The sequence below is a fragment of the Neovison vison genome, chromosome 11 (genome assembly GCF_020171115.1).
Source record: "Neovison vison isolate M4711 chromosome 11, ASM_NN_V1, whole genome shotgun sequence".
Lineage (NCBI taxonomy): Eukaryota > Metazoa > Chordata > Mammalia > Carnivora > Mustelidae > Neogale > Neogale vison.
In genome coordinates, this window is record NC_058101.1 from 13212353 (window position 1) to 13225234 (window position 12882).

General features: G+C 34.2%; 1 protein-coding gene across 2 annotated transcripts in view; it reads left to right on the top strand.

Moving 5' to 3' along the window:
- The window catches only part of UBA6 (ubiquitin like modifier activating enzyme 6), an 86520-nt gene that overhangs the window by 5404 nt on the left and 68234 nt on the right, over positions 1 to 12882 (top strand). The window contains exon 1 of one of the 2 annotated variants that reach the window (XM_044225104.1): positions 11788 to 11852. The exons of the other annotated variant lie outside the window; for it this stretch is intronic. The gene's annotated coding sequence lies outside the window, so the exon portion shown is untranslated. Of the gene's footprint in view, positions 1 to 11787; positions 11853 to 12882 lie in introns of those variants that run through there. 2 annotated transcript variants of the gene reach the window in all.

Consider the following 12882-nt stretch of genomic DNA (forward strand, 5'->3'; position numbering starts at 1 on the left):
TCTTCCCACTTGCCATTCCCAAACTTAATTAAATGCTATCAAATCTACTGTGTAACCTAAACTAGAAACCTTGGTTTCATCTTAGATTATTCCCTATTTGTCATCCTCCAAATTCAGTTTTTTAAAAATCCTTTTAATTCTTTCTAAACAACTCTCAATTCCAACTCTTGGATTCTCTCTCCCTGCATTCAGTATCTCTCAGTTGAACTATTATTTATAGCCTCTTATGTGACCTCTTTCGAGATACTGAATCTTTAATCCACCTTCCATACTTTATTCAAAGTGATATTTTTCAAATTTACCTCAAAGCTCCTGGTTTCTCTATTTAAAATACTTAGATGGTTCCCTATCATTTACATTAGTGAAGCCAAACTGTATAATATGCATTTAAGTCTCCTTTTCTATACAACGTGACAGTGGCTGAGAGGATAATCTTTGGTATTAGATCTGAATTTGAATTATCCTTAACTGCTGATAAGCATTTGGATTGTTTCCAGTTTTTCATTATCACAAATAACGTTGCTGTGAGAATTTCTATACGTTTTAAGGTCAACATAAGGTCGACATATGTTTTCATGTACTCTTTAATAAATACCTAGAAGTAAATGTCTGGGATGTATGGTAAGTGTATTTTTAATTTTGGGGGGCTGACTGGGTGGCTCAGTGGGTTAAGCCTCTGCCTTCAGCTCAGGTCATGATCTCAGGGTCCTGGGATCGAGTCCCACATCAGGCTTTCTGCTAGGCACTCCTTCCTCTCTCTCTCTCTCTCTCTCTCTCTCTCTCTACTTGTGATCTCTCTGTCAAATAAATAAAATCATTATTAATAAAAAAGTGTATTTTTAACTTTTTAAGAAATGCCAAGCTGTTTTCCAAAGCAGTTATGCCATTTTACCTTTGTACAAGTAGTGTATGAAAGTTTGAGTTAGCCCACATGTTTATTCACCACCTGAAATAGTCCAACTTTTTTAATTTTAGGCATTCTAGTACGTGTATCGTAGTATTATATTTGTATAATATTATACAATATATATAATACAAATATATACATTTGTATTTCCATAATGACTAATGATCATGGACATCTTTTCATGAGATTATTTGCTACCTATATTTAGGGAAATATCTATAAATCTTTTGTTTCTCTTTTATTAGCTTGTCTTAATGAGTTCTTTATGTATGTCCTTTGTTATAGATATGGTTGTACATGTGTTCTCCTAGTTTGTGGCTTGTCTTACTTTTCATAATTGTCTTTGGCAGAGCAAAATTTTTAATTCTGATCAGACACAATTAATGTTTTTTGTCCTATTTTTTAAATGTTTGCAAGACTTATTTTCTCTGATGTTCTGTTCTTGAAGCTTCATAATATTAACTCTTAAACTTGTGTATGATTCATTTTAAGTTAATTTTTATATAATGTGAGATGAAGATCAGAGTTTATTTTTTTTCCATATAGCACTAATGTTTTAGCACCCCATTTGAAGATTATCCATTCTTTTTGAATTCCCTGGGTATCTGTCTTTGGCAGAATTTAGTAGAGTATGTATCTTTTGAGTTATTTCTGGAATCTTCTTTTTCAGTAATCTGAGTGTTTCACTTTACAACATCACACTGCCTTGCTTACCATAACCCTGTCATAAATCTTGGACTCTGGGAGTGTTATTCCTCCAACTTTGATCTTCTTTTGCAGAGTTGGTTTCAGTCTTATATGTCCTTGGAATTTCCACATAACATTTTAGAATCAGCTTGTCGATTCTTTAAAAAAAAAATCCTACTGGAATTTTGTTTGAGTGCTCGCTTCGGCAGCATATATACTAAAATTGGAATTTTGTTTGAGTTTGTGTTGAATCTCTAGTTCAGTTTTGGGAATATAGACATTTTGATAATATTGAATTTCAGGATCCATTAATAAACATGGTACATCTGTCTGTTTCTTTCTTTAGTCTCTTCTTGTAGTGTTATATAATTACCAGTGTGGAGATCTTGCACAGCTTTTATCAGATTTGTCCCTTGGTAATTTGCATTTTTCTACTATTGTAAATGGTCATTTTTAAATTTCAGTTACCATGTATTCTTAAATTCAAGCTCAATTGATTTTTGAATAATATTCTTATCCAGCAAGCTTGCTAAACTTACTAGTTCTGGTAAATTTTTTTGTAAATGCCATAGGATTTTATAACGGTCCTGTTTGAAAATAAAGAAGTTTTACTAACTCCTTTCCATTCTAGATGCTTTTTGTTTCCTTGTCTTAATCACACTGATTGGAACTTCCAATACAGTGTTAAGCAGAAGTGGTAAAGGTGGAAAGCCTCACTTTGTTCCTGGTGTATATTGGAAAACATTCATTCTTCCATGGTGGAGTATATTGTTAGCTGTAGGTTTTGCATAGATGCCCTTTATTTTTTTTTTTTTTAAGATTTTATTTATTTATTTGACAGAGAGAGATCACAAGTAGGCAGAGAGGCAGGCAGAGAGAGAGAGGAGGAAGCAGGCTCCCTGCTGAGCAGAGAGCCCGATGCGGGACTCGATCCCCGGACCCTGGGATCATGACCTGAGCCGAAGGCAGCGGCCTAACCCACTGAGCCACCCAGGCGCCCCCATAGATGCCCTTTATTAGGCTGAGGAAATTTCCTTCTGTTACTAGTGTGCTTAGAGTTTTGTTTTGGGTTTGTGGTTTGTTTTTTTTTTTTTAAGTTAGAAATGGATATTGAGTTTGTCAAACACTTCTTCATTTATTGAGGTGATCATGTGGATTTTCTTTTAGTCTTTTAATGTAGTGAATTATAATGATGGCTTTTAGATTATTATATGGCCCTTGCATTCTAATTCTAGGATAAAACCCATTTGGTCATGATGTACGTTTACAATATGTGTAAAAACTATGTTAAATTTTGCTTCTGGTTATATAAGACTGATGAATCACTGAACTCTACCTCTGAAACTAATAATACTCTATATGTTAATTAGTTGAACTTAAAAAATGGGTAAAAAAGGGCGCCTGGGTGGCTCGGTGGGTTAAGCCGCTGCCTTCGGCTCAGGTCATGATCTCAGGGTCCTGGGATTGAGGCCCGCATCGGGCTCTCTGCTCAGCAGGGAGCCTGCTTCCTCCTCTCTCTCTGCCTGCCTCTCTGCCTGCTTGTGATCTCTGTCAAATAAATAAATAAAATCTTAAAAAAAAAACTGATGCTCACAGTGCCATTTATAGTCAGGAGAAAAGTTAGCCAACATAAAAATGCAGTATTAAATCATAACTACATAATATAACACTGTATGTTAACTAGTGGGAATTAAAATAAAAACTTAAAAATCTTAACTATATAAAATTAACTGTAGTGCATATATTAGTGTAATAATTCTGTAGCCACCTCCTGTTGCTATTGTGGTAAGCTGAAGTGTTGACGAGTATTCCCTTAGAACACCATGTGATGCTAATCATCTTAGTATGAGCAGTTTCTCTCTTTAGTAAATTGTGTATCTCAGTAAAAAGTGATCTCACACAATTTTTCATTGTGTTTAGTGGAATACTGCAGACCTTGAATAACACTATGAGTCCCATACAGGGTATCACTAATGATGCTGGACGCACTCCCTAGAAGTAGAGAAAAATCATGACAATACAGAAAAAGTTGAGTTACCTGATATGTGCCATAGATTGAGGTCTGCAGCTGTGGTTGCCTGCCACAGAGGGAGGGGGAGAAAGAGAGGAAGGGAAGGGAAGCTGAAGCTTGTGCTCCATCAACAGGCACAAAAACCTTGCAGTTTTTGCACAATTCATTTATATCTTGCATTGAAAATGCAGCTTTTATGTGGGTGTGAGAGTTGCTTTAAGAAAAACATGCTGATACACTCTAATATGATTTGAGAAAAAGCGAAGTCTTATAAGACAACTTAAAGCAAAAGAAGCTAAAGCTGGAGAATTTAATGCCAGCAAAGGATGATTTGATAATTTAGAAAGAGACTTGGCTTAAAAACGTCAACAAGAGGCAGCAGTTGAGTTCCAGATGCCTTTCAGAAAATCATTATGGAGAAAGAATATCTACCTGAACAGATTAATGTGGATGAAAGTATCCTATTCTGGAAAAAAATAATGCCACAAAGAACATTTATTAGTAAGGAAGAGAAGCAAGAGGATTTAAGGCAGGAAGGGATCGGCTAACTCAACTATTTTATGCAAATGCAATTGGGTTTTTGATTAGCACTGCCCTTACCTATAAAGCTGCTAACCCCACCCCCTACCTTCCCACCCCTGTCCTTGAGCCTTAAAGATAAAAAGTAAACACCAGCCACTAGTCTTTTGGTTATACAACAAGATTGCCTAGACAGTTGAACTCTTTATTCTGAATATTCCATCAGAGTTTTGTCTCTGAAGTTAGGAAGTACCGTGCGTAAGAGATTGTCTTTTAAAATTCTTTTGATATTGGACAATGCCATTGGCCACCCAGAATCCTATGAGTTCAGTATGAAAGGTATCAAAGTGGTCTACTTGTCCCCAAAGTATAACGTCTGTAATTCAGCCTTTAGATTGGGGCTCTAGATTGGTCTTTTAAAGCTCATTACAAATGGTACTCTATTGAAAGGATTATTAATGCCATGGGGTAGAAACCCAATAGGACATCTTGGGAAGGATTACACCATTGAAGATACTGTTATTCTAGAAAATGCCAGGAAGGCATTCAGGCCCAGAACAATAAATTACTGCTGGAGAAAACTGTGTAGATGTTGTGCATGACTTCACAGTATTTACGATAGAGTGAATCAAGGAAATTAGTAAAGAAATTGTAGATATGGTTAAAAAAGGAGGGGGGGCGCAGGTGACGGGTTTTAAGATACAGATTTTGGAGAAATTCAAGAGTTAATAGACACCATACCAGAGGAATTAACAGAAAATGACTTGATGGAAATTAGTACTTCCAAAACAGTGCCAAGCGATGTGGAAGAAGATGTAGAAGAAACGCTGCCAGAAAACAAATTGACATTTGACAATCTGGCAGAAGAGTTTTGATTATTCAAGACTGTGTTTGACTTTTTTCATGACACAGACCCTTCTGGGATACCAGCACTGAAACTAAAGCAAATTGTAGGAGAAGGATTGGTACCATATCAAAACACATTTAGAGAAATGAAAAAGCAAAAAACAGACAAATCATGATGTATTTCCATAAAGCTACACTGAATGTGCTTGTATCTCCTGCCTACCCTTCCCCCTCTACTTTTAACACCTTTGCTACCCTGAGACAATAAGACTACCCCTCTTCTTCCTCCTCCTCCTGTTCAGTAAGACAATGAGAATGAAGACCCTTATGATCTATTTCCACTTAATGAGTAGTAAATGATCAAACTGCTGCACGGTTAATAAGCTGGTAGTTGTATATGTATCTTCATATGAAAAACTAATAACTGTACAGAGAGAACTGTATGAGACATTTTTGTATCATCATCAAGTATTCATTTTGTAGAACATCATATGCAAAACTCATAGAAGTGGATAGCCTGTCCTTAAATAGCCCTAAGATGAATATGTAATACAAAATTAATATCTTAGTGTTTCATATCTTTGCTTTCAAAGAATTGCATTACTCTACAGTATAACCCCCTTTCTCTCATCATTGAGAAACCGCTTATCAGCTTTCTAATTACAAGTAAGTGGGTTTTTTAGAAAACGTAATGATGTTTTCTAGATGTCTAGACATACATGTCTAGATGTATGGCTACAGTAATATATGCCATAAAAATTTTGTAAGGATTTACTCATTAGTATGTAAGCTACACTACCATGAAACAATTGAATTGTTTTTGCTAGGCTACCTAAAGCAATCCTGTTGCTGCTGCTTTGTTTTTAGTATGGATCATTAAACCTATAAATAAATATGGCTTGTTTTCACGTTATCTTTTTATTTTTGATGACTAATATTAATAATACATATAACATCTACAGTGTTTTGTATCATATAAGACAATAAGACAACATTGATATAGGTACTGACAGGTGGTTCATCTTATAAACAGATGATAATTTACAGTATCGATACTGTACTGTAAATGTATTGTGCTATACATTTACAGGACTGTAAATGTATTTTCATTGTATGATTTTTTAAATAACATTTCCTGTAGCTTACTTCATTGTAAGAATATGGTATCTAGTACACAGAACATACAAAACATGTTAATTGACTGTTTTTGTTACTGTTAAAGCTTCCAGTCTACAATAGGCTATTACTAGTTAAGTTTTTGTGAGTCAGAAGGTGTGCACAGATTTTTGACTGTGTGGAGGGTTGGTACCAGTCCCTAACCCTAACATTGTTAAAAAATCAGCTGCCTTTCTTTTTTGAGTGAGCTTTGAGAGTTTGTCTCTTTTGGAGAATATGTTTGTATCTCAGTGGTTGAATTTAGAGGCATAAAATTGTTTTTTGTTTTCTTTGAATACCCTTTTTAATGTCTATAGAATCTGAAATGATGTTCCTTCACTCATTTCTATTACTGATCATTTTTTTTTTCCTGATCATTCTGGCTAGAGGTTTATTGATTTTATTTTATTCTCAAAGAACCAGCTTTTAGTTTAATTGATTTTCCATATTATTTTTCTGTTTTGTATCTCTGTGATTTCTGTTCTTTTGGGGAATTTTCTTTGGTTGACTTTGATATTAATTTGCCTTTCTTTTTCTAATTTCTTTTTTAGTTAAGTTTTTTAATTTAAATTCCAGTATAATTAACATACAGTATTATATTAGTTTCAGGTGTAAAGTACGATGATTCAGCAATTGTATACATTATTCAGTGCTTATCTGGTTAAGTATACTCTTTAATCGCTATCACCTTTTTCGCCTATTCCCTCCCCGCCACAGACCCTCCCTTTGGTAACCATCAGTTTGTTCTCTATAGTCTATTTCTTTGTCTCTATTTTTTTTTCTTTAAATTTTTTGTTTCTAAAATTCCACATGAGTGAAGTCATACAATGTTTGCTGTTCTGTCTTATTCTGCTTGACCTTATACTCTCTCGCTTCATCCATGTTGTAGGAAATATCATGATTTCATTCTTTTTTGTGGCTGAATGGTACCCCATTTTATATATGTACCACATCTTCTTTATCCATTCATCTATAAATGAACAATTAGGCTACTTCCATAATTTGCCTATAGTAAATAATGCTGCAAGAAACAGAGGTGCATGATGAATGATGAATTAGTGATAAATTAGTGTTTTGTATTTTTTGGGTAAATAAACAGTAGTTTGATTAGTGAATAGTAGAATAGGTATATTTTTAACTTTCTAAGGAACCTCCATACTGTTTTCCACAGTGGTTGCACCAACTTGCATTCCCACAAACAGTGCATGAGGGTTCCTTTTTCTCCACATCCTCACCAACATCTGTTGTTTCCTGTGTTTTTGATTTTAGCTATTCTGACAGGTGTTAGCTGATATCTCATTGTGGTTGGTCTGCACTTCCCTGATGATGAGTGATGTTAAGCATCTTTTCATGTGTCAACCATCTGTATGTTGTCTTTGGAGAAAAGTTTGTTCATGTCCTCTGCCCATTTTTAAATTGGAGTATTTGGGGGTTTGGGGGTGTTGAGTTGTATAAGTTCTTTATATATTTTTTTATACCAGCCTTTTATTAGATGTGTCATTTACACATAATTTTGTCCCACTCAGTAGGTTGCTTTTTAGTTTCGTTGACTATTTTCTTCACTGTGCAGAAGCTTTTTGTTGTAGTTCTAATAGTTTATGTTTGCTTTTATATCCCTTGCCTTGGGAGACATATCTGGAAAAATGTTCCTATGGCCAGTGTCAAAGAAGACATTATTGCCTGTACTCTCTTCTAGGATTTTTATGGTTTCAGGTTTCACATTTAGGTCTTTTATCCATTTTGAATTTATTTTTGTGTTTGGTATTAGAAAGTGGTCCAGTTTCATTCTTTTGCATGTTGTTGTCCAGTTTTCCCAACACCATTTGTTGAAGAGACTTTTTTTTCATTGGATATTCTTTTCTCCTTTGTTGAAGATTAATTGACCATATAATTATGAGTTCATTTCTAGGCTTCCTATTCTGTTTCTTTGATCTGTGTTTTAATTTTTGTGCCAATGCCATATAGTTTTGATTACTACAGCTTTTTAATATAACTTGAAGTCTGGTTGTGATACCTCCAGTTTTGATTTTCTTTTCAAGATTGCTTTGGCTATTGAGGATCTTTTGTGGTTCCATACAAAGTTTAGGATTGCTTGTTGTAGTTCTGTGAGAAATGCTATTGGTATTTTGATAGGGACTCTAAATCTGTAGATTGCTTTGGTAGTATAGACATTTTAATAGTATTTGTTCTTTCAGTCCATGAGCATGAAATGTCTTTAATTTCAGTTTATTACATCAGTGTTTTATACTTGTCAGTTTACAGGTCTTTCACTTCTTTGGTTGAGTGTGTTCCTAGATGTTTTATTATTCTTGGTGCAATTGTAAATGGGATTTTTTTCTTAATTTCTCTTTTTGCTGCTTGATTATTAGTGTATAGAAATGCAGCAATTTCTGTATGTTGATTTTGTGTCCTGGAACTTTACTGAATTCATATATTAGTTCTAGTGTTTTGGTGGAGTCTTCAGTGTTTTCGATATATAGTATCATATCATCTGCAAATAGTTGAAGTTTTACTTCTTACTTCTTTACTTCATACTTCTTTGATTGCTGTGGCTAGCACTTTTAGTACTGTGTTTGAATAAAAGTGGTGAGAATGGACATCTTGTCTTATTCCTGACCTTAGGGGGAAAGCTCTCAGTGTTTTCACATCATATATGATGTTCACTGTGGATTTTTCAGATAAGGTCTCTATTATGTTGAGATATGTACCCCTCTGAACCTACTTTGTTGAGGGTTTTAATCATGAATGGCTGTTATACTTTGTCAGTTGCTTTTTCTGCATCTATTGAAATGATCATAATATTTTTTAACCTTTCTGTTGCTGGTGTGATGTTCTTTTTCTAATTTCTTAAAGTCAAAGTTAAGATAATCAATTTTTGAGACCTTTATTCTTTAGTAATGTGTCCATTTCATGCTAAAAATGTCCCTCTGAACACTGCATTGTATGTGTCTCACAGATATGTCTTCATTTTCATTCAGTTCAGAAAGCTATAATCTTTTTTTTTTTTTTACTTGTAGGTCTTTTTTTTTTTTTCTTTTTTTTTTAATTTCTTTTCAGCGTAACCGTATTCAAGTTGTTTTTGCACCACACCCAGTGCTCCTTGCAATCTGTGCCCTCTCTAATACCCACCACCTGGTTCCCCCAACCTCCCACCCCCCGTCCCTTCAGAACCCTGATTGTTTTTCAGAGTCCATAGTCTCTCATGGTTCATCTCCCCTTCCAATTTCCCTCAATTCCCTTCACCTCTCCATCTCCCCTTGTAGGTCATTTAGAAGTGTATTATTTTGTTTCCAGGTACTGAGAGATTTTTTTAGAGATCTTTCTGTTGTTAATCTCTAATTCAGTTTATTGGTATCTGTCAGATAAGCTTTGCATGACTTTTTTTTTTAGTGTTTTGCTGTAGAATATGGGTTATCTTGCCATTGTTCTATGTGCATTTGAAAAGAATGTGTGTTCTGTTGTTTACTGGATTGTCCTTTCAATGTCAAATTGATTGATAATGTTTTTCGGATATTCTAGATCATAACTGATTTTCTGTCCACTCTTTATACCAATTGAGAAAGGCATATTGTCTTTCATTTTGCATTTGAACATTTCTCTTTTCAGTTCTATCAGTTTTTGCTTTGTATAGTTTGAGCCTCTGTTATTAGTGCATAAACTTTTAGAATTGTTGTGTCCTCAAGATGTATTGATCCTTTATCATTTTGAAATGGTCCTCTTTATCCTGGTAGTTTTCTTGGTTCTGAAATCTATTTGTCTGATATTAATAGAGCCACTCCAGTTTTCTCTTGGTTATTGATAGCATGGTTTATCTACTTGTGTATTTAAATTTGGCTACTTGTAAATAGAATATAGTTGGGTTTTTCTTTTTCTTCAGTTTGACAATCTTTGTCTTTTAATTGGAGTGTTTAGACTGTTTACATTAAATGTGAAACCCTGATAATATTTTTCTTTCTACTTGTGATTTCTTACTAGTTTTCCATTTTTTCTGTGGTTTTTTTAATAGTAGAGCATTTTTTATCATCATATTTCATCTCCTTTGTTGGCATATTACTATACTTCTGCTTTGTTTTGTGATTGTTTTATGGTATGTACCATATATTGTTAATATATTAAAATAATTTGTCACTTCCTGTATGTTATGGGGATATTACAACAATATGCTTCTGTTTCTCCCATCCCAGGATTTCATTTATTGGGTTGTCTTACGTTTTACTTCTATATATGTTACAAACTTGTAATTCGTTATTGTTCTGGGCTTAAATAGTCAACTGTCTTTAAAAGAGAATTTTTAAATAACAAGAAAGTATTTTATATTTATTCACATATTTGTCATTTCTGGTATTCTCTATTCCTTTGTGCAAGTTAAGATTTCTACCTAGTATCATTTTTCATATCCCTGAAGATTTAGTGTAACATTTCTTATTGTGAAGGTCTGTCAGCAATGAATTCTTTCCGTTTTTGTATGTCTAAAAAACTTTTTACTTTCTTTTTTGAAATTGAGTATAGAATTCCACATTGACAGTTTTTTCCCTTCAGTGCTTTTAAAATGCTGGGCCACTATTACTGATCTGTAGTACTTCCTGGAAGAAAGTCAGCTGTCATTCTTATCTTTTCTTAGGTGAATGATGTGCCCTATTTTCTCTGATTGCTTTTAATACTATCTCTTTATCCTGGTTTAAACAATTACAATATGTCTTGGTATAGTTCCCTTCATATTTCTTATTCTTGGATTTGTTCACATTGTGGTGTGTGAATTGATTGATTGTGTTCCTGGAAAAATTCTAGCCATTAGACCTTTAAATATATTTTTTTAATCTCTCTTTTTCTCCAGTCACTTTCAAGGACTCTTAATTGTTGTTCCACAACTCATTTATGCTCTGGGCTTTTGGGGGTTTTATTCAATCTCTGTGTTTAATTTTGGAAGGCTGCTGTTCCTGTATCTTCAAGTTCACTTCTGCAGAGTTGAGTCTATTAATTCCATCCAGTATTTTTTTTTATCTTAGATATTATGGCTTTTATCTTTAGAAGTTTTGCTGCTCATGCTTCCCTCTACCTTCTTGAGCATATGGATTATATTTATAATTATTTCAACATATTTGTCTATAAAGTCCGTTATCTGTATCATTCCTAAGTCTGTTCTATTGTGAATTTTTCTATTCATTATAATGTTATTTCTCTACCTTTTTGAAAACCTTTTTCATATATGTCTGGAATTGTGAATTTTTATCTTTTTTACCTTTTCGGGTACTGCATCATTTTGAATTCCTCTAAATTCTTAAGCTTTGTTGAGAGACCCAGTTAAATCACTTGAAAACAGTTTAGTTTTTTCAAAGTTTGCTTTTTAAGCTTTATTAGGCAAGATTAGAGAAGACCTAAGTCTGAGGCTAATTTTTTGCCCACTATGGATATATCCTTCTGAGTATTCACATTTTCCACTTGGGTGGAGAGGAACACAGACTATTTCTGGCCCTATTTAAATAACCATCATTGTTTCACCAGCCCCTCTCAGGTTGTTCTTTCCCAGCTTGATGTTGTTTCTTCATATGCACTTGCTGATCTTATTCAGCTAAAGACTCAAGAAGAACCCTTACAAATCTCTGGTGCTTTATCTGTGCATCTCTCTGCTTTCAAATTTTAGCATTCCTGAATTCACAGCCCTATCTCTTCAATTCAGGGAGACCACCAAATTCTATTGGTTCTCCTTCCTCCACTGCAGTCTGAAAAGTAAGTAGCTAGCGCATTCATAAAGTTCACCTCATTTGTTTTTCTTCAAGATTACTGTCCTGAGATGCCTGTTCTCTGTGTCAGAAGTCTGTTGTTTATTTATATTGTCCAGTTTCCAATTGTTTAAGGTAGGCAGAGGATAAATCTGGTCCTGTTAATTCACCATGACTAGACGTAAACATATTATTACATTTATTATGTATCTCTTACATGCCTTTCTTTTCAATGATTTTCTTTTTCCTGTTACAGAATGCTTTTCCTTTTTTGATTATTTTTTAACTCCTATTAAGTCTTCAGAGTTTGAGTTGGATGAAACTCATTTGTGAAGCTTTCCATGATCTCCAATGATAGAGATAATTACTCCCTGTTCTGTATTTCAGATTCCCTTAGTTTCTGTTACTTTTGTATATAGTACTTGATAAAGAATTATTTGATTATTTATCTTTCTCTGTCAATAACATGTCACAGGCATTCTGCTAAGTATTCCATATATTTTTTCTTACTTAATTTAATCCTCATAGTACCCATTTGATGTTGTTGTTAAGGTCCCCACAGAGTGCCAGTGCCTGGTTAGAGATAGATATTTTAATGAATTTATGAGTACATGACAAAAATAATTGAAATCCATCCAGAAGAAAGTGATTAGTGTGTTGAGGGGGCCTCAAAATGATGTTATGTTTGGAATGTTTAAGGAACTGGTGATATTTAGTCTGGAGAAAGAAGATTCTGGAACCCGAATACCATCTTCAAATGTTTGGAGGGCTGTCACATTGAAGAGAGATTAGACAAGTTCCCTATGGTCCCAAGGAGGTAAAATTAGGACTAGTGGGTGAAAACTGTAGGGAGATACCACACTTTCATGAAAGGGAGACTCTTTAATGAATAGGGCTCTCTAAAAGCAGAGTAGATAACTTGGTAATTTCTTTCCACTGAATACTCCGCTAATATTTTAAGTATCCGCATAATAGAGTAAACTGTAATATAATAGTGCTGGACTTGAGGTTACACTCTAGGCTCTTTAAATCCCACC